At 37.4% G+C, this 23,531-nt stretch overlaps 1 long non-coding RNA gene across 2 annotated transcripts in view; it reads right to left on the bottom strand.

Moving 5' to 3' along the window:
- LOC114669788 (uncharacterized) overlaps positions 1 to 3,543 on the bottom strand; it is a 33,278-nt gene extending 29,735 nt beyond the window's left edge. For both annotated transcript variants that reach the window (XR_013408220.1, XR_003724471.2), the window contains exons 1-2: positions 3,394 to 3,543; positions 1,304 to 1,409 (exon numbers count right to left, since the gene is read on the bottom strand). This is a non-coding gene — a long non-coding RNA (uncharacterized LOC114669788). The remainder of the gene's footprint in view (positions 1 to 1,303; positions 1,410 to 3,393) is intronic.
- Between the last annotated feature and the right edge of the window lie 19,988 nt (positions 3,544 to 23,531).

Here is a 23,531-nt window from a genome sequence, read left to right as displayed (position 1 = left end):
TTAGAAAGATTTCATTCTGATGTCTTGCTGGAATGCATTAGTTGCAGAATTCACTTGAAGGTATCTAAAATGAGAACACCTGTGGATTTACTTTGGTGTTTCTAAAATGAGATAACCTAAGGATTCGAGTTTTTTACACATCTAGATAGTAAAGTCCATTAAAATGAAGTTGAATCTCAATAACTGATATTGAGATTTTTTTAAAGACAGTGATTGGCTATGAGAATCAATTTACTCTTGAGACCACCTCCAAAATTTTGACTAGATCATTAACTTGCCCTCCCATTCTCTTGAAGGAAAGACATCATTTAGTTCACGTAAGAACAGAATCAAATTATTCAGACATGAGTTTAGACAGAAGGGCTGAGATGCAGCCCTGTTTTCACCACTGCGTTGTTCCCATCCCACCCCCTGGAAACTCAGTGGGGCATTGAAACTGACTCAGGAAAGATACATGTGAGCTTGGACTCTGCAGAGGGAATATACAGTCTGGCCCTTAGAGATTTTTCCATATTGAATCAAAGACTAATAAATGCTGTAAAGACTTCTGTTCACAATAAGAGTAACACCCTGACATTTCTGGAAAAAGTTACTAACATACAGTCGGATTCATATATTACATTATTGAATGCCTCTATCCTGCAATTTCTGGAGGAAACTTGTCCTAACATAATTTATTTTTAGTTTTTTAATAATTCAGGGTTTGAAATACATAATAAGCAAATTCTGATGATCCAGAAACTACAGAACAAATAAATTACATAAAAGTTCTCCAAGACTTCCTGGTAAGATGCTTCAGCAGTTACTAAAGAGTTCACCTCTGAATGAACTTCCATCCTTACCAGTAGCTGATTCTTCATTCAGATGAAAATTCAACTGAAAATACTTTCAGTTCAATGGTAACTACCAATAAAGAAAGAATTTTTGCATAGAGATTGAGGCAAGCACAAATCAGTCTTACATCAGTTTCACTCAGCTTTATGTTCTATACAGCATGTATTCCTTGAATACAAAAATAAAAAAACTAAATCCTTGATATTTTTATATCAGAGGGAGTATTTTTCTGATACATATATCAATATACATCCATTCATTATAGTGGCCCAAGGACCTTGTGGTCACAGTAATGATATGAGACCCAGAGTTTTCCTTGTTTATAAGTCAGTCATCAAAAAAATGATCCTTTTTGGAGTTTCATATTATCATTCCACTTTTTTGGATGAAAGAGATAATCTACAAATCACAAGGAAGAGGGCTTAAAGTTTATATTGTATGCTAGGCTAGTGATATGTAAATTACTCACCTACGTTTGATACAGGAGCCACTTCAGGTGGAGCATGGGAAAGCATATGTGTGACTGTTCCTAACTGTAAGTAGATGGGAAAGCCTGAATTCAAGCATGAGAAATGCTGTGAAAGAAGAAAAAATGTTTTGGAATAATAATGGTTATTCTATCTGAAAAGGTATATCCTTAGTGAATTGTTCCTAACCATAACCTAAATCCTTGCATTTTCCACAAATTAGCATTTACTGAACAAATGTAAGAGGATAAATGATTACCATTCCCCCTCTAGGAACATCTGTTTCCAAAGGAATTTTGGCAGAGATTACAAGTGATGTCAGACTGCTAGGCACAAAGATTACAATCTGGCTAATTCTTGCCTTGGCATTCCTAGCTCCAGGGGAGCCTTCACTACAAAAAATGCAAGCCAGAGTTTGAAATGGGTTACTATACATTCTCACTGGAAAACAAACAAAAGGCTGGAGGCAGGAAGTGCTCATAGCTGGAGTTTTACTGAATGCCTCGAATGTTTACATTCAACATTCCTCAAAACATCTATTTGGGAAGATGAATAAAGAGAAACATTTCCCATTATGATGTTTAGCATCAACAAATATTTATTGAGATAACTCCTTTGAGATAGAAGGAGCCTTTAGGTTCTTTCTTTTTTTTTTCTTCTTTTTCTTTTTCTTTTCTTTCTTTTTTTTTTTTTTTTTCTGAGACGGAATCTTGCTCTGTCACCCAGGCTGCAGTGCAGTGGCACAATCTCAGCTCACTGCAACCTCTGCTGCCTGGGTTCAAGCAATTCTCCTGTCTCAGCCTCCTGAGTAGCTGGGATGACAGGTGCATGCCAACATTCCTGGTTAGTTTTTTGGTATTTTTTAGTAGAGATGGGGCTTCACCATGTTGGTCAGGCTGGTCTCCAACTCCTGACCTCAGGTGGTCCGCCTGCCTCCCAAAGTGCTGGGATTACAGGCATGAGCCACTCCAGATTCTTTCTTTATGGACCAATGTGGTTCACAACACTCATAGAATAGTTACACTTCAGAGGGGTAGTTGGCTCACCGGAATTTCGTAGGATTCTATAATTACTTTTTGTTCATCAGCTTTCACTGGGTCTTTAGAAATGTGGTCAAGAAAGGATTTGGAGTGGATTACTTAGACCAGGGACTCCAGCAACCACTTTAGACTGGGAAGATTCATTATTGTGAGCATATATTGTGAGCGTTTTAAATATGGATGGAAAGAGGTGACATTTGGGTTTAGTCGTAACCTGCAAAATATTGGTCTAAAGAAATGCAACTCCTTCAAAGTTAAGGTTTGGTGGACAAAAGAGACTTTGCCCTAAGCTAATACAAAAGAGAATTAAAGAAAAGACCACTGAAATCAAGTAAAAAGTCTGTTTTGATACAGAAAAGAAAATGGAATAGAAAGGAATGTGCCATGTGCCATCACTTGGACCCACAGAAAGCAGCAATGATGTTTCCACGGCATTTTTTTTTTCCAGGTTAAAACTGGGTACATTAAAGAACAGGGAGTGCTATAGAGATTTTCACTGGATGACATATAGTCGTTTGATTGTATCACAACTGTCGAATCATTAAGTTTGGCTAGGTGACTAACATTCCATAAAGTTAAATGATACATTGAAAAATCAAGGGGCACCAAGCATCCAGTAGGAAACTGGCTTACTTGACCCAAGGCAAATCACGTACCTTCTTATTTTCAATAAACTTCTCATTGAGGGTATGGATGCTTGCTCTAAATTCTTTACAGATTTATGGTGATGACCAAAATATAAATATACAGTAATTTATGATCATATAAATGAAAAGCACTATGAAGAAATAAAATTCACCCTTCAAATATAATGCACTGTTATTACACACACATCAGTTCCAGCACTATAAACTTAGTTAATTTTTATGTTCAGAGAACTTACTGTGATCAATTCCCTTCACCTCTTTTAAGAAGTCAAGGGCATTCGTTCATTTAATGAATGACATTGTTTTTAAATTATTCACCATAGAAAAATGGGTCTGACCTACAGACACCAATTAACATTGTAGTGACCCTTGCCCCCTCCTAGGTTAACAGTCCCACTCCGTCACCTTCTCCTCCCCTTCAGCTGTCATTCTTCAGGCAGTTAGGGTAAAGGTTATGTAATTGCAGCAGTTCCTCCACCACTCACGATTAGAGGCCAATGTAACTGCCAGCCAAGAAGCTGAAATAAACTCCACAATGATTACACTCCACTGTTCCTGAGATTTAACAGAAATTGTCCAATTAGAACCAGAAAAACATATATATATCTATATATACATATGTAAGAAGACAAGAAAATCTGACCCAATGCCAAAGGAATGTTGTCCCCCTCCTCTAAGTAAACACAAATGTGTATCTGGTTATGAAAGAATTGTCCGGGAGAGTTCTCAGGCTCTGGTGTGAAGAATCCTGCTGATCTGTCACTCACCACCATCTCCCCAGCCCCAAAGGTTCAGACAGGAAGTCAAAGGACGCATGAGTAGAAACGATAGAGGGATTTTTTGTTTTTGTTTTTAGGAGTGAGATATTGAAAGCTGGCTCCCATTCCATGGCTGCAGGCCTCCTTTAAATATAAACAGCAGCAGGAGCGGAGAGTGGCTGCCATATTTCAATGCCAAAGAAACACAAAATGATGAGCGCAGATTTTTGGCTTTATATTAAAGCTTGGTTTTTTCAACAACCCCTTTTGTTGCCTCTAAAGACAATGGTCTCGGTGTTCCTGAGCCAGATTCCTGGGACTCAGAGCAGAGCCTCCCTTGCCGCACCCCAGCGGAGTTCACTCCACAAGCAGGGCTCGTGTCCCTTTTGGGTTGAAAGCAAGGCCCACTGCTGTAGAAGCATTTGTTTATTGAAGGTAAAGAGCAGTGGTATATGACACTCAGAATCTGCAGACCAAGCCCCAGGGTAGTTTGGTGAGGGATGTGTTCAGTGGTTTCTGCTTGGTTGGGAAACGGTAATTTCATCATGAGTTCTGCAATGGATTCATGTGGATGGAGTTGAGGATTTATCCACTTCATTAATTCATTGTAGGTTTAATTTTTTTAATGAATGTTTAGCATTTTAGGTTTATGTCACATAAGGTAGCAATAATCAACTTCACTAGATAGAACTACCAAGCTTTTTACTCTCCTTCCAGTCTAGCAGTTAAAACAAACCAAAAATTCTCCTAAATGCTTAAGTATCTCAGGCATTTTACGTAGTTCACTGTCTCAGTGCACATATTTGAGCCACTCAAATACGAAGAGGTATGGTCATGCATATTCCCTTATCCCCAGGAACCACCTTTTTTAAAAGCACTACATTAGGATTTCAAAGTTCTACTGCAAAAGCACTTAAATACTGTGTGAGGGTACTGGTTTCTTATACTTTCCTTGTAACTCACAAAGGGTTCCCCCCTGCTGATTTTTAACCTCACAGATGAGAATGGAATTCAAAATTGTATACTAATATTTTAATTATTATTACTTATATAACATAACCAATTAGCAATTAATATCTAATAATTATATATTAAATTTTTAATAATTATATATTTAATAATTCTTATTCTTTAATAATTACATATTTAATATATTATAATATATTTTATATTATATATAATATAAAAATAATTATAGAGTGGTTATAATTATATATACTTATAAATTTAAGTATTTAAATAATTTAATTAATTATATAAATTAAAATAAATTTATTTAATAACATGTTTAATTATCAGATTATGTAATACATTTAATATGTTATTAAGGGAAATTATTTAAACATAAACACAGTTAACATTCATTTACCAGGTTTCTATTGTCTTCAAATTTGGAACAATAATAACCTAATGGGCTCAAGGCCCACCCAGTGGCACCTTCACATTTTGTCCGTGTGAAAAAAGTGATAGTTGTAATACCTGATAATTCTCACCATTTCTATAGCTCTTTCCAGTTTACAACACACCTTGATAACCATTATCAGGTTTGATCTTCAAAACCATCCTTGTGAGAGGATTATTATCATGTCCATTTTATACAAGAGAAGACTGAGTCTTAGAAAAATTAGGTGATTTACTGATAGTCATGCAAATAACATGGCAAACTAGAATTCAAATCCAGGTCTCTTTATTATGAATTTAGTTTTCATTTGGGTAGAGCATGCTACATGAATACCTGGAAATATAAATAATACAGAGTTTGTAAACCACCTGGTGGAGCTGGACATAGCATTGTTCTTATTGATGCTGTTAAAAAAATACAGAATACATTTATTTTTCTTCAAGTATAAACAGCCATTTTGTCAAAAAATAACAGATGCTGGCAAGGTTGTGGACAAACAGGAGCGCTTTCACACTGTATTTGGGAGTGTAAATTAGTTCAACCATTGTGGAAGACAGTGTGACAATTCCTCAAACACTTAAAGACAGAAATGTCATTCAACCCAGCAATCCCATTACTGGGTATATACCCAAAAGAATATAAATCATTCTATTGTAAACACACATGCAGATGTATGTTCATTGCAGCACGATTTACAATAGCAAAGACATGGAATCAACCTAAATGCTCATCAATGATAGTCTGGATAAAGAAACTGTGTTATATATACACCATGGAATACTATGCAACCATATAAAAGAATAAGATCATGTCCTTTGCAGGGACACGGGTAGGGCTAGAGGCCATTATCCTCAGCAAACTAATGCAGGGACAGAAAACCAAATACTGCATGTTTTCAGTTATACGTGAGAGCTAAATGATGAGAATGCATGGACACATAGAGGGGAACAACAGACACTGGGGCCTACTGGAGGGCAGAGGGTGGGAGCAGGGAAAGGATCAGGAAGAATAACTAGTGAATACTAGGCTTTATACCTGAGTGATGACATAATCTGTACAACAAACCCCCATGACACACGTTTACCTATGTAACACACTGGCACATCTTGCACATGTCCCCCTGAAGTTAAAATAAAAGTTAAAAAAAAAAATAACCATTTTGTACCAAATGATAGTTCCTCAGCCATTCACAGTATAATAGTTGGGTCACTATGAGAATTATCTGAAGAGGTCATTCCCAACAGACTTTCTATTTATTTATTTATTAATTCATTTATTCATTTACTCAACTTTTTTTTTTTTTTTTTTTTTTTTTTTTTACTTATTTGCTTTTCTATTCATTTACTTATTTATATTAGGAATTTTTTTCTCTCTTACTTGTACTGTCAGCCCTGGTATCAGCCCTGATGAACTAGATTCTAACAATTAAAGCATAAAAAATAATAATGCAGCCCACTTGAGAAGTCTGTTGTGAAGAATAACTAACAAAAATTAATAAACACTTAGCAATCACCGGGTTCTAGGCAGTTTTACAAACACCCATAGTGGGTTTCAATGGAACATTCGTCCTTCTCATATCAATCTATTTTCAACTCAAATTTCACTCTAAAGAACACATTATCATTCCATCATTTCTTTCAGCATTTGTAGTAGAACCATAACTCATCTCAACAATGCAAAGAATTCTTTGCAGCTAAATTACATTAAATTTCAAAACCAGCATTTGGCATGACAAAACTGAGTTCACTACATCCTCAAATGAAATATTTTGTTATGGAGATCATTTACTATCCAAAGTTTTTAATATCCATGCATGAAATTCATAAAGAGAAAGCAAGAAAACAGAAGGTGATGTTCCTAAAAGGCATACATTCTCTGCCTATGTGCTCTCTACTTGTGACACAAAAGCCCAAACTAAACTCTGGATCTGGTGGAATTAAAATGAAGCTGAATTTCTACATAAACTCAATGAACTGTGGACCAAAAGCTTCATCAACAGCCAAGTTCTTCTTCCGTGTATGCTTAAAAAGTACTCTATGTAATTTTGTACCCTAGACAATATTTTCTGAACAAAGAAAACAGCAACAGTTAACCCACATCCAAGAGCTAAGATTCTTCAGATTCAGTTGTGTTCAAAGACCTGAGCAGGGGCAAGTGATCACGTGTAGATAAACTTCACATTGGATAAAACTTCAATTTTCAGAACAAACTATTAGGAGAGAATGATAGAAGAAGTCTGGATTTTTGCTAGACTTCTTATCATTGGTGATGTAGGCTTAATATATCTTTGGGCCTAGAAAACTTTAATAAGCCAATAAAATTCTCCTTAGGCATGGCCTATAATTAACAAACCAAGGTGACAACTCAGAATTCAAGAAATGACATCCATATTCTGAAGAAGGAAAGAACTGAGACCATCGTTTTTTTTCTAATAATAAAAATTTTTTATTAGAAAAAAATGATGGTGTTATTAGTGTTTCTTAAACACTTCCTTTCAGAATCAGCCTAATTTATGTTTGCTTCTGGGACTATGACCATTGTCCTTACCAAAGAAAATATGAAACTGTAAGGAAAGAGTAAAGGATAATTTTGAGAACAACATTCACTTAGGAGATGATAAAAAATATCACTTAAATATCATTTTGAGGTGAAAAACTGTCCTAGAAAGTTAATGTGTGTGTCTTCCAAAATTGTTCTTATAGACCAATGTATAAATCTAGGTTGTTGATATTGTTTGTATTAATGATGATGACTCAAAAATAAAATAAAATCAGAGCCCTATACAACCAACATCTGTTTTTTTTCCACAATAACGTAAGTCCTAGTACAATTGAATTAAACTTGGCTATGAATAGTTTCAAAACCTAAGGGAGGGGAAAGTGGTCAGATAGGAATGCAAACTTCCCAATATTTCCTACTGGGCACTTGTATTTAATTCTTCTGCCTTCAGCAACTTTCTATTACCTCTCTCTCTCTCTCTCTTTTTTTTTTTCCACCTCAGAAAATCTCTTCAGAAATCTCTGTATCACCCTCCCTCCCCAGCTGCCTTTTGGCCTTTCAGTCTAACTTGTCAGTACTATGGCCTTTGAAGTTGGCCCCAGCCTATCCTCTGAGCTGCTCTATCAAGTACTGTCAGTTAATGAACTTTTAAGGGAAAGGACTAGGAGAATCTGATAGCGGTCTTGTGGGTTTTTTTCTCTCTAGTTAAATAGAACTAAAGAAAACTTTCTCTTCCGGAAGCCACATAGGGACAGGAGAGTTAAATTGATTAAGACTATGATCTTTTAATTGCATTTCCTTCCCCAGATAACACCTCCAGCAAAGCAGAGGTGTTTGCTTTTTAATTCTGATTTCAAAATCTCTTGTGCGACCAGACCTAGTGCTCTGTAGTCTCTCTGTCAGGGAGGGCTTTCCCACCCCAGTTTCCTAGGGCTTCTTCAACACAGAAAGGATTCTTTTGATCAAAATTTGGCTTTCAGTTCATCTACCAGCTGAATCCACACTCCCAAATTCAGTGCTTGACTTTACAGCTACCCAAGCTGATACCACTGTCCAGAGAAGGAATGCAAAGATGTCAGAGAAAATCCTGGTCAAGTGTGCAGCAGAAAGAGTACTTTCTGGCATCTCACCCCAGAACTCTGAAAGTATTTCCCCATAGGGAAACATATCTACACACACACACACACACACACACACACACACACACACACACACACAGTAAATGGACAAAGACCAGAAAGGTTTAAAGAGAATTAGGAACCCTAGGGAATTTTTTTTTTTGAGACAGAGTCTTGCTCTTGTCACCCAGGCTGGAGTGCCCTGGTGCAATCTCAGCTCACTGCAATCTCCACCTCCCAGGTTCAAACGATTCTCCCGCCTCAGCTTCCGGAGTAGTTGGTATTACAGGCGCCTGCCACCAGGCCTGGCTAATTTTTGTATCTTTAGTGGAGATGCGGTTTCATCATGTTGGCCAGGCTGGTCTTGAACTCCTGACCTCAGGTGATCCACCTGTCTCGGCCTCCCAAAGTGTTGGGATTATAGGCATGAACCACCGCAACTGGCCAGAGAATTTCTTTTCTTTTTTTCTATTATTATTATTATTATTATCATTATTATTATTATTATATCTGAGATGGAGTCTTACTCTGTCACCAGGCTGGAGTGCAGTGGTGTGATCTCGGCTCGCTGCAACCTCTGCCTCCCAAGTTCAAGCGATTCTCCTGCCTCAGCCTCCAGAGTAGCTGGGACTACAGGCACAAGCTTCCACGCCCAGCTAATTTTTGTATTTTTAGTAGAGACAAGGTTTCCCCACGTTGGCCAGGATGGTCTAGATCTCATGACCTCGTCATCCGCCCACCTCAGCCTCCCAAAGTGCTGGGATTACAGGCGTGAGCCACCATGCCCTGCTGGGAATTTCTTAAACAGTCCTTAAAGGAAATACCATTCCAAAAAAAAAGGGGCGGGAGAGGTTAAGTTAACTTTAGTCGTTAAGCAGGGACCAAAGACTCAATTAAGTCTTGATCCTACTCTGCTTATACTGGTATCTTCCTTCAGAGCACTTGACTTCACAGAGTTAACTTCAATTCCCAACTTTGATCTTTGCCTCATTCTGTCTTCCCAGGTTTTGAGCCCGAACTTTCCTGTACCCTCTCTGACTTGGCCTGACCCTCCGGTCGCAACAAATCCTATTGCACTCGTGCTTCCATTTCTAACCTTATAGACACCCATTCGTACCAGGGCCCAGTAGACACTGCTTCAGTCTTCCCTGCCTGTCAGATGGGGTAAGGCATACTTGCCCATCACACGGGACTCTTCTGAATGCAAAGGGTAGACTTTGTCTCATACAGCAAAGAGAAGATGGGACTTTTGCACTTAAAGAAACTATAACCACAGAGGAGTAAGGAGTTGAGGAGGAACCAGCAGCATGTCTCCATGTAGGACTGAATCAGAGCCTGTCTCAAAGTTGCTACAGGGCCGTGTGTTTGCTTTTCTGTCACACTCTGTGCACCCACCCATCCTGTATGCTATAGAGAACTCCCCAACTCTCCAAATTTACCATGGAGAAGCCAGTGGGAGATTTTTCAAGTTAAAGAAAAGTCTCCAAATTCATTTACTGGAGTCGGGTTTAAGGTAGCAACAGGTCCCTGCTGTGTACAAGACAGAGCTGCAAACTGCGGAGATGGACAGAGAGTAACAAACAAGGAAAGCATTAAAAAAATAAAAAAAAAAAACTTGTGGAAGTTTTGACATCATTTCCTCCAATGACCGATAACTATTTTAAAAGAAAATATTGGAAAGAGTACTAACCAAAATAGTACTAACCAAAAACCTGGTAATAATAAATTCTTGACCATTATCCATAAATGAGATCATCAGTCCCTGGATAATATAATGTAATACTTTTGTTAGAATTGAATTTTTTTCAGAACAGACTATACTTTAGCATGATCCTAGCCTTCCTAGAAGCTCTTTTCTTAGAGAAAAACACATGAGTGTATTGTTATGTGAGGACAACTTTGACCTGAAAGGGTATTTAGGCATTTTCCCAGACAAGCTGTTGCTTTCCACATAAAATTGGCAAAAGAGAGAGCCATCTGGGATAAAATGTTATGCACACTGTTGGTGCCTCACTGTTAAGAAGTGCATTTCATTTTGTACCACAAAAAAAACTGATATTATCCTACTAATAGTTGTTATTTCCCAATAATCTCTAAAATCAGTTGCACAGACTTATAAGGAATCCAGGATGGATGTATTCATTTTACCTATTTCAAAATCTAAAACGTAATTTTTTAATTGAGCATTTAATGCAACTATCTACTTACCTACTTTCAGAGTTTTCTATAAAAAGTATGCTCAGTTCCCAGATCCCATGGTACCTAAGCAATAGAGACCCATCAAAACATTTAACAAAGAGATAAGAGATCTGGGCCTTAGCCATCATTCTACCATTCACTAACTATGAGATATTGTGTAAGACATCCAATATTTCCAGATATACAAGTTAAGATAACACCAGCTGTGGAACAAATACCAAAATTTCATTGGTAATAGAAAATCGTTTCTTGTTCATAGGACAGTTCAATGCAAATATTCAATGCAGGCAACTTTCCTCCATACAATGATTCAGGGATTCAGGCTCATCCAGTTTTAAAAATTTCTCCATCCACTAGGGCTTTAGAGTTATCTGCTTTTAGCTAGTGGAAAAGAAAACCGTGTGGAGAAGTCTCACTTGCTTCTTAGGAGTCTGGTCTACAAGTGACACATTTCGCTTTCACTCACATTCCAATGTCTAGAACTAGCCAAATGGCTATGCTTGATTGTAAGGTTGGAGCCAGGGTCTGAGAAGTGTGGTCCAGCCAGGGAGAGCATGCATTTATAATGCATTTATAAATGTTTCTGTCACACCAGACCTGTACTTATTCATCTGTGAAATCATAATTTCAATACCTGACCTGCCACCCCAATAGGAACATTGTGAGAAAAACAACTAATAAGTATTAATGTGCTTTGTAAATAGTAGCAGAGAAACACACCTCCACAAGATATGTACATCAGAAAGCGCATACCATTTAGACTACGACATAATGCTTTCTTATTACATAACTGTAAGATACATCTTGATTTCAGAAATTTAAAATTTTTAAAAATGGCCAGACACAGTGGCTCATGCCTGTAATTCCAGCACTTTAGGAGGCCAAGGTAGGCAGATCACTTGAGCCCAGGAGTTCAAGACCAGCCTGGGCAACATGGTGAAACCTGATCTCTAAAAAAATAAAATACAAAAATTAGCCAGGCATGGTGGCATTCACTTACAGTCCCAGCTACTCAGGAGGCTCAGGTGGGAGGATCACTTGAGCCTGGGAGGCAAAGGTTGCAGTGAGCCATGATTGTGCCACTACACTCCAGCCTGGGTGACACAGCAAGATCCTGTCTCAAAAAAAAAAAATTATTTTTGAAGAAATGGTTCGTGGTGACCGCCTAATTTTGAATCTACCATTCACCCTCCACCCCCTGAAAAAAAAACATAAAACCAACAAAGAGGCCGGGTGTGGTGGCTCACGCCTGTAATCCCAGCACTTTGGGAGGCCAAGGTGGGTGAATCACGAGGTCAGGAGATCGAGACCATCCTGGCTAACACGGTGAAACCCCGTCTCTACTAAAAATATAAAAAAATTATCTTGGAGAGGTGGCAGGTGCCTGTAGTCCCAGCTACTTGGGAGGCTGAGGCAGAAGAATGGGGTGAACCCGGGAGGCGGAGCTTGCAGTGAGCAGAGATGTGCCACTGCACTCCAGCCTGGGGTCTCAAAAACAACAACAACAACAACAACAAAGAAAGCAAATAAAATCATACATAATCCACTCCTTTAGCAGTATTATGAGAGAGAATATCATGACACTCAAATTCTCTGTAAGTAGAACAAATAAAACAACTCCAGCTGAGCTCCTGATGCCTACCTACCACTACAAGCCTGTGGGTGAAAAGAGTTGGGGAGGCAATCCTTAAGAGACTATAAAAAGATCAAAGGGGTATAGATAACTGAAACATGGTACAAACAAAAGCATCCCCAGAAAGAGAAAAATCCAGCAGCAAACACTAATCACAGGGGAGAACTTGATAATTAACAACACCAAGTAAAGGCGAAGGGGTTTGAGGATGATGGCACCAGAAGCAACAGTCTCTGAGAAGCATTACTCAGGGGAAGAATTAGTTGTACAGGAAAGGAGATGTAACCCTTGGAAACATAAGCAGTAAAACAAAAGTAGAATGTGAGAAAAGAAAATTAAAGATATTTACTAAATTAAATAAAATAAACAAAAAAAAAACCAAAGCACACTAATTTTTTGTCTTCCTGACACACTGTCAAACATCACCATCCATAAAAGCAATATAGAGGGTAGAACCATCAGAATAGAGAATTGTCAAACTAGGAGCACTGACTACAAAATGAATAGTAATACAAATAGCAGACCACGTCCATACAAAAACTGGAGAAAAATTCAGAAAATGTGAGTTGAGACATTTTAGTTAATAAACCCCTCCCCCCAAAAATCAACCACAAAGCTGAAGAAATTGTAATACAATACTCCAAACAGAATTAAACATTTTTACACAAATATTTGTAAATATGAAAAAGTCTTGAATTACAAACACAAAAATCAGAAATAGAGGGGAATGAGAAAGAAATAGAGGGGAATGAGAAAGAAGAAATAAAATGAAAGTTGACGGAATTCAAGAAAGAGAGAAAAAGATAAAATTGTATCAGAAATCAAAAGGTACCCAAAATTAGATTCAAATGAGAATTAAAAAAAAACATAAAAATGAAATAAAGAAAGAAGTAAAAATGAACTCTCAATAGTATAAACACAGAGATCCATACCCTGACTTTTTTTGGAAAGACAAATAGAAAAGAAAATCTTGAAAGCAGCAAGATAAAAATGAATTGTCCTCTACAAGAGAATCCAACTAGATTAACAACTGTCTTTTCATCAGAAAAGATGGAGGCTAAAACAGGTGGGATGAAATATCCAAAGTGCTAAGAGAATCTGTCAACCAATAATCTTGCATCTAGCAAAACTGTCTTTCAAAAATGAAGAGAAAATAACGTTGTTCCCAGATAAACAAAAGCTGAGAGAAGTCATTACTAGAAGATCCACCTTATGGTAGAGAAATAAACTGGCATCAGCCTTCTCAAAAACAACATACAAAACAAGGCAACAACTGACCCACTGTTTTAGTACATTTTGTGTCACTATAACAGGATATCTGAGACTGGGTAATTTATAAACAAGAGAAGTTTATTTGGCTCACAGTTCTGGAGACTGGGATGTTCAAGAGCATGGCACCAGCATCTGATGAGGACGTTCATGCTGCATCATCCCATGATGGAAGGTGGGAGGGCAAGAGAGGACAAAAGCAAGAGAGCAAGAGAAGGCCAAACTTGTTTTTATACCAAGCCCACTCTTGAGATAAATAACCCACTCCCATGATAATGACACTAATCTGTTCATGAGGTTAAAGCCCTCATGACCTAGTCACCTCTTATTAGTCCCCACCTTCCAACACCATTGCATTGGGGATTAAGTTCCCAACACATGACCTTTCAGGGACATATTCAAAACATAGTAACAACATTTTCAAACAAAACTAAAAATGTGTAAATTAAGAATATTATATTCATCCAAGCTGTTCTTCAACAATGAATGCTGTAAACAAATGTCTTTGAGCATGCAAGAACTCAAGAAATTATTTCCTAATGTACTCATGTGCCCTTCCCAAAAGATCTCCTGAAAAATGAACTTGATCCAAATAAGAAATGATGGCAGAAAAGTTTGGCAAAGAACAATACATTGTCTTGTAAGGTAGTAGAGATTTCATTCCCTCAAATGGATTGCAGGAGGGACAGAAGAAATAGCACAGTCTCTATGGAGGGGAGTTTTTCAATAACTAATAAAAGTAAATATGCATTTAGCTGTTTATCCAGCAACTCCATGTCTAGAAATTTACTATGAAGATAGCTCTCCAACATATGGAAATACATGTGTGGAAGAGGCTTTTATTGAGGCATTATCTATCATGGCAAAATATTGGAAGCTATCTAAATGTTGGGGCATAGGTGATTGAAAAAAAACTATGATACATACACATATGGAGTATTACATGGCTATGAAAAAGAAAAAACAATATGAACTTTTATGGAGAATTTTCAGGAGATATTGTTAACTGAAAAAACACAGTACAAAACAACACATAGAACATGTGCCTTTTCTGTAAGAAAGAGAGGAAAACAAGAAAGGATGAATTTACCCGCTTATCCTTAAAAAAGAAGTTCAAGGAAGATTCATTAGAAAGCAATGAAGTTGGTTACCTCCAAGGGGTTGGGAGCAGAGTGAACAGGGTGGAAGGGATGTGAGAGGGAGTAACACTTCTCTGAGGATAACTTCCCATTTAATTTTTCTTTCAGAAGGTTGTTAATGTCCTGACAAGATTAAATTAACAAGGTTGGGAAAGAGGAAAAACTGTAGCTGAAATAAAACTAAAACAAGTGAACCCAATTGTAGTTCAAATAAATAATCACATGGAAGGAGAAAAAGAGAGAGAGGGTGAATCTAAGTCATGTGTGAACACAATATTTTATTATATACCCTCAGGCTTGGGGAGGCCAGGGGACAAGGAGAAAAACAAACAAACCCTGAACTTTTTTTTTTTTTTTTTTTTTGGAGATGGAGTCTCGCTCTGTCCTACAGGCTGGATTGCAGTGACACGATCACGGCTCACTGCAACCTCTGCCTTCCAGATTCAAGCAATTCTCCTGCCTCAGCCTCCTGAGTAGCTGGGACTACAGGCGCCCGCCGCCACTCCTGGCTAATTTTTTTTATTTTAGTAGAGACGGGGTTTCACCGTGTTGCCCAGGCTGGTCTCGAACCCCTGAGCTCTCAGGCAATCCGCCTGCCTCGGCCTCCCAAAGTGCTAGGATTACAGGCATGAGTCACTGTGCCTGGCCCAAACCCTGAACTTTTAAAATACGTTTGGGCCGTGCGCGGTGGGCTCAAGCCTGTAATCCCAGCACTTTGGGAGGTCAACACGGGCGGATCATGAGGTGAAGAGATCAAGACTATCCTGGCCAATGTGGTGAAATCCCGTCTCTACTAAAAATACAAAAACTAGCTGGGCATGGTGGCACGCACCTGTAATACCAGCTACTCGGGAGACTGAGGCAGGAAAATTGCTTGAACCCAGGAGGAGGAGGTTGCAGTGAGCCAAGATTGCACCACTGCACTCCAGCCTGGCGACAGAGCGAGACTCTGTCTCAAAAAAAAAAAAAAAAATACAATTGGATGTGTTTAGTGACAAAGAGAAGCAATTGTATGAAATTATTTCAGATGCATTACAGGACTGAGCAAATGAGTAAGTATGTTGATGTTGTTGAGAGTCAAATTCTAACTGTAAAAGCAGTAAGGATTAACAACCCTGTGGAGTGGATTACAATTGGAGGTATAAGTGTCAATACACAATTTCTAAACTAGAAATAGAATATGTAGGTGTGTATATGCATGTATATGTGTACACTGATGTATATATGTGTGTGTACATGTACATGTAGGTATCCATATTTACATGTGTGTATATATTTTCTGCCTCTGCCTCTGGAGCCATGCCAATAGCAATTTGTATGCCTAGCACCCAAATATTAGTCTCCATGCCCATTCCCCCTAACAAATACCAGAGATTCTCAGAAAAACAGCTGAGTCTGAGGTTGGGTCAAGGAAAGTACAGGTAATCATGAAACATCTTGTTTTTCCAGATGGCAAAAATGTACTTTAAAAAATTTCATGGGGACATGTCACAAGATTCAGGTTTCAGCTGGAAAAGTCTATCACTGGCCAAATCTGGGACAATTTCATGACTGAAACAGGAATGGTAAAAAAGTATAGACTATTAGAAAAACTATGTCAGTGGGTCCACACCAATAACAAATAAAGAAATAAGACAGGGGAGTATTCTTGCTTATAGAACTGACTGATAAAATGTGGAAGGAGTGCAGTTTTGGAAAAATCACATTTTGTTATCATCATAGCAAAGATTGATTCCAGTAAATTATCAGTGGATGCCAAATCCTGGGGAAATTTTTCATGAGAAACAGGATATTTGCATGGTCTTAGGTAACTCCTGACAGATTGTTTATGTGCTTCAAAATAATATAATAATGAGGAGGAGAAGCAGGAGAAATTGGACAACACCTACACCAGGGGAGCAAAATTAGTGTTGCCAGTGATGGGCAGATGGACTTGATGTGCCTCTAGATGTGAAACCGTGAGAAAAATTCAACATCGCTTACGTAGTATTTCAGTCTGGCACATATATCTCCATCTGACCATGTGGAATCATCAGCGGAACCCCAAATGGGGAACATTCTGTATTCTTCAAAGAAGTCAATGCTATAAAAGACAAAGAGAGGCTGCAGAAATGTTCCAGATTAAAAGAGACGAAAGAGACATGAAAACCAAATACAACACGTGATCTTATACTATATCCTGTACAGGAGAGGGGAAGAATCTGTAAATGCTATTACTGGGTCAACTGACAACACCGGAATACAGATGTTAGATTTCATTAACATATTGTATTACAATTAAATGTGCTGAAGTGGCTAACTGTACTGAGGTTTTATCATAGAATATTCTTAGTAATAAAAACATGCTGAAGGTTTTAGGGGTAGAACGCTATGATGACAAAATGCAACTTACTCTAAAATGGCTCAAAAATATTATATGTGCATGTTTTATGTGTGTGTTTTCTTGTGTGTAGAGAGAGAGAGAGAGACAGAGGGAGAGAGAAACAGATAGAGGAGGCAAATAATAAAACTAATGAGACTAAATGTTAACACTAGGTGAATCTGAACAAAGGGTACATGAGTATCCCACATAGTATTCTTATTATTGCAACTTGTCCGTAAATTTGAAATTAGTTTCAAATAGAGAATAATTTTAAACGTTTGAAAAAAACGTAGAAATTAGATGAATCAAATTGTATCACTCCCATTTAAAACCCTTTAACAGCTTTCCAGTGCTCTTAGGATCCAATCCAAGCTGCTCTTCCTAACACCTAGAGGATGCATCCCTCACTAACAGCCCCACCCAATCTTGGCGTCTCTCCTCCCACAACCTGCCACATTCGTCCTCCATCTGTTTGGAACTCTTTCAGGCTTCAAGAGTTTTCAAATTGGGGATGGGGGAGGGGGAGGTTGTTTTTACCTACCCAGAATCCGTTTTCCCTCTGGTAAAATCCTCCCACCATGGGTTCCTGTACTCTGGGCCCCAAGCAGGACATGGGGCCTTGGCCATGAGTGTGGTGAGGGCATGACTCAGAATGAAACTACTACACAGGAAAGCAGAGCTGTGAGGCGAAGAGCAGGACCAAATCCTGACCACATCATTTGAATCTTTGACTCCAGCCCTGGTGGGAATGAAATCTACCCTTTGACTTTTTGCTGCCGTTCCCTCTGCCTGGAAGGCCTTTCCCCTCTCTCTTCATAGGACTAACTCTTTTCATCCCTAGGTCCCAGGTTAATGAAGCCCTCCAAATGCTTTCATGAGCGTCCTACCTAAAGGAGGTCCCCTCTTCAAATGTGTTTTTCTTAGCCCCTTGATTTTTTATTTTATTATTATTATTATTATTTTTGACCTCATTACACATAACACAATTTGGACCATTTCATTTAGTTTTTATGTCTATTTCTTTTCAAATTGTTCCCCTGATTTGAGTTAAGGCAGGGGTTTATAAGGTGGTTTCAGGTTGCTTTTGTTCCCCAGGGCCTGGGATGTTACCTGATCACATAGCAGATACTCACTATATATTAAATAAATGAGTACATCTTTTTTCCTCGTTACGCTAGGTCTTTTAATACTGAAGAATCTACGTTGTTTAAGAGAGGAAAATATATGAATTGGCACACAATATGTAGGCCTAGAAACTATTTTGCTAAATTATAAGATCTCTAAGGAATATGTTTTATTGCATTTTGTTTTCTGCTTATCCCAAATATCTTGCATTATGTCTTATACATAGCATGTGTACAATAATGGGAATATTTGCTCCCAATTACTATGCCATTTAAGTCCCTAAGAAGCCAGGCAATACTGAACCGATAACAGTATGCCAAAGCTTAGATCCTCTTTTCAGAACTTACTGTTCGAATCCAATGGGGCCAGGTTGACATTCAGAAAAGAACATTTTCCAGGCAAGGATTAGGGCTTTGTAAATATTTGTTGAATGAATCATAAGTCACTTTAGCTAAACAAATTCTGGAAAGAGACGAAGGGAGGGAGGGAAGGAGAGAATCTAAAAGCCTTAGTCATTGAGCCCAGATAAGTTGAACTCATCTGCAACCCCATAATTAGCTGTGATGATAGCTGTGCTTTCAACATTTGAATTTCCAGGTCCTATGAATCAATTTTCAATATCTATGAAAAAATTACTTAGGCCTCTTCTTCCCCTTTTCCTTAATCCCCTCATGAGGCTGGCCACAGAGCTGAGTCATGGGTTGGGTTGAAAGGTCAGGTGCTGCAAAGCTGAAGCTATGAGATTTAAGGCAGAGCATATGATGTGAGTCCTCATTAGTTGTGGTCAAGTCATGTAACCTAACAAGCATCTGTTTCCTCATCTATAAAGTAAGAATACCCAAGCTATGTACCTCAAAAACTATTTCTATAAATCTAATCATATAATACACTAGTAAAAGTACTTTGAGTCATACAAATATCAAAATTCAGTTGTGATACATAATCTGTTATTTTTATTATTACTGATATAAAACTATGCTCAGATAGTTTTAAAATTCCCTAGTTACTTCAATTTACCACAAAGACGAAATCTTTCTAATTATATAATTTGTATAGGCACCTATGAGCTGTTTAAAAAATAAATGTGGTCCAACCACCTGTGATAAAAATGTCTGCAGAAAAGAGTTCCAGATATTCATTAGCCCTAAATTGAAATTCAGATTGTTTGGCTTTCTTTTTTATAATATTTTCTTAAAACATGTGGTCTCTTCAAATTTTTATCATGCAGAGAATCATGAAAAAATCATATATGAGATATCTGGACAACACCCCATAAATTGTCCCTTTGAATGGCAGAGAGAGTCGGCAGTTTCTTTTAAGTCCCCATTGTCCAATCTTAGGCACAACCCAGATTAGAGTTGTTGGTTGCAAAGGATTCTCAGAAAAGAGTATGTTCCCCAGCCTCCTGACCAACCATAGTAGACCAAGGAAGAAAGTACTTTTTGGTGGGAAGGTGCTAAAAGGAATGAGCCTCGTACTAGTCCAGCTTGTTCCCTAACCTCAGCAACATGGAAAAGAGCCACGGGAGTGATACACAATAAGCACATACACTCACACAAATATTATTTAGCCTTAAAAAAGAAGGAAATCCTGCCATTTACAACAATATGGATGAACTTGGAGGATAATATGCTAAGTGAAATAAAACAGACACAGAAATACAAATGTTGTATGATCTCACCTATATGAGGAGTCTAAAATAGTTAAACTCATAGAAGCACAGAGTAGAACAGCAGCTGCCAGGAGCTGGGGGCTGGGGGAAATGGGGAGTGGTGATCAAAGGATACAAAGCTTCAGTTATGCAAGATGAATGAGCGCTGGAGATCTACCATAGAGTATAGAGACTATGGTAAATAATCCTGTATTGTATATTTGAAATCTGCTAAGAGGGTTGATCTTAAGTGTTCTGACCATACCAAAAGCAGCTTTGGGAGATGATGGAGTCTAGAGGCTCCCTTCAAAATGATGACTGAAGGACCCAGTCTAATTCCTTGTTATACCTATACCATCTAGAGCACATGGCTTCCAGGTCACCACAGTGAAGAAGAGAGAACTGGAGCATCACATACCTGTTAATAATGCTTTCTCCTGGAAGTGAACTATATCAATTCTACTTCTACTTCCAACTCACTGACCATAACTAGTCACATGATCCTATTTCATGATATGGGTATTAGGAAATGTGTGTAGGTATTTTGTGAGTAATGTTTCTGCTCAATCAGTCATAATGACTAAGCTAGGTCTTATATGTATAGGCAGAAGGGGAGACGGGGGAGAATGCAGCTGCTGTTTTTTCCCTTGTGAATGTCTTATACTTGTTACATTCACTCTTCTCAGTAAACTGAAAAATCATGGATTTAAAAAAAAAATTGTACTCCCACCACTTAGACCACTCTGACATAAAGGTGTTAAATAAATAAGAGAGCCGGTACAGCTTACCCACATTGCTGCAAGATGACTGAGAAGTCTGCTACCAGGATCCCATTCCAGCGATGAAGCTGATTTCATTATTAGAAATGTAGATACATTCATTTCGTCATTTGAGAAATTACCTGAGGGAACAGCAATCAAAATGACACAATCTTTTCATTGTTTACAGAAATGAGCCAATACTACATGTCTCTACACTGTACATTAAACTACCTAACACTTCACTTAGCATTTCATTGGCACCAGGGTTTTCCTTGTCTTTTTTAGTGTCCTGCTCGAAAGTCTTCTGTTTGCCCTATAAATAATTTATAAGGAAAAAAAGAAAAAGTTCTTATGTATTTCCTTCAAAAAATTGTAATTGATATTAAAGGAAAATATTTAATTCAGTTATTCTTATAAAAAAATAACATTCTGTCACCTTAAATGTTTCCTGTGTCATGTTCTTTTTGTTGTTTAATTTCTTATCTCTCCACTGAAGAAAAACTTGAGAGCCACTGTTCTCCACATCTTAACCTTTTCCATTTTCCAGGTCTTAGAATGATGTCATTGTGGGTAACTACATCTTTACATCTTTTAAACAACACCTTAATTGCCAAAGGAAAACAATGCTTTTATTTTTAACAAGGACATACATCCTTCCCAAGCACAATGCCTGGAACATAATATTTATTCAAATGTGTCCAAGTCCTAATTCTCAAAAATCTCTAGAAATGGCACCCAACTGGAGATCCCCCCAAAAAATCAAAAACTGATATAAAGTCCAATCATTATTTTTATCTATAATTCATCAAATTGTATTCCCAGATGGCTCACCATCACATCCATTTAAAATAACAAATGATTTAAAGTCATAATGCAAATAGATTTATTGATTTCAAGATTTCATCAAAGCATTTATCTTAGCATTTAATCAATAGTGCTACTTGGTGAACAGCTCAATCCAATAAAATCCATATGTTGCAATTAATTCAGGTCTTGTAATGCCACTTTCCACTGATAATAAAGAAATCTTGATCACTTATAATGCATGGGTGTTCTCCATAGCCAGAGTCCTCTAGGCCAGCAGTTTTTCAATGTGCTATTGGAACAGACTGGTGTACAATGATCAAATGCATGGCTTGCCTTAGTGAAGTATCAACATTTTTAAATGATTTGCTTCTTTTCAGATATATATATAGAATGACTTCATGCATGTCCTTGTATCTTTCTCACTCACTTGCTTTAGTTATGTGAGAACTGTGTATAAGCACAGCTTAACCTGAATAGCAGTCCACAATTTGCTATGATACAGTATGAAGTTAATAGTTGTAACAACTGTCCACTATAATGTATGAAAAAAGACTGAGAATTTCTTCAACATCTGGATATTCACATGGAAATCTATCATGCGTATATCATAGATATCGCAAGAGGGAATATTCCTGGTTCTCATTTACTGCTACATTTAGTCTAAAGCAAATATGATTTTCCCCTTGGTTATACCTCTGTGATATAAAGTTTTCATATTCAGTAACTTAAAAATTCATATCTAAAATGTCAAGTTAATAACTTAGTTTTTCTCTCTCCTCTACTGAAACTATTTTTAAAATAATTTCATTTCTGTCATTAATAGTACATCCCATTTACTTGCATGAAACTACTAACCCAAAGCCCTCTATCAATAATGCAAACATTCTGCATCTACTTCCAACAGCAAACAGAAAAATGGACAGCATTTCAGTTCAAATATATCAATTCAACGACTTTTAAAATATCCCAAATGCCCATTCATGACTCTCTGTTATGTCAATATAAAATTGAAACCACAGCAGCATCATGGAAATAGACTGACATAAATAACACATTTCTTATGAAGTACAACACTCACTCTTATGCAGAAAAAGTTATAGGAATTCAAATGACTTATTTAGGGAAGAAAAAAAAAAAGCCCACAGAGGTATTCCTTAAACCAATAATACACTTTCAAATACATCTAATATTATGCAAGATCCCTTAGCAAGCTCTGATAACTGCCAAATGCAGTTTAAACATGTATTTTAAATACTGTTCTCCATATTTTCACAGCAACATTCTTCCAATTGACAGGTCGGAGAAAATGGCTAATATGCAATATATGGCCACATAGCTTACATGAATTTCTCTAATTAGTGCCGAACTGTTTTCAATGAGTCTGTGTGTGAAAAAAAGAAATATTTATGTGATTTTAAATTGTCCTAAAGCAAAAAGGACTCTAGTTGCAAGGAGGTATTATATAGTGTTTTAATAAAAGCCAATTGAAGAATAAAAATAACTCCCAACAGATCTGAAATCACTTGTATCTCCTATTCCATATACAAAAGACAGACAAATCAATGTACAATTTATTATATTTGAAATACAAACTACTTCCAAGCAGAGTATTCATCCAGATGAATATTTATAAAAATTATCTATTCTTCAAAAAATATATGTGTTTATAATGTCAAACTTTGCCAGAATCCTTAACTTTAAGGCTTGTTACTTGAACATTTTCTCACAACTTTGCTTGGGAGAAAAATATTGGCTCATTAAAAATGCTTGAGAGTTATTAAAAACTATTTTAGAAAAGCTAGTTAATAAAGATATTAAAT

The sequence above is a fragment of the Macaca mulatta genome, chromosome 18 (genome assembly GCF_049350105.2).
Source record: "Macaca mulatta isolate MMU2019108-1 chromosome 18, T2T-MMU8v2.0, whole genome shotgun sequence".
Taxonomy (NCBI): domain Eukaryota; kingdom Metazoa; phylum Chordata; class Mammalia; order Primates; family Cercopithecidae; genus Macaca; species Macaca mulatta.
This window is presented reverse-complemented; position numbering and strand designations above follow the sequence as displayed.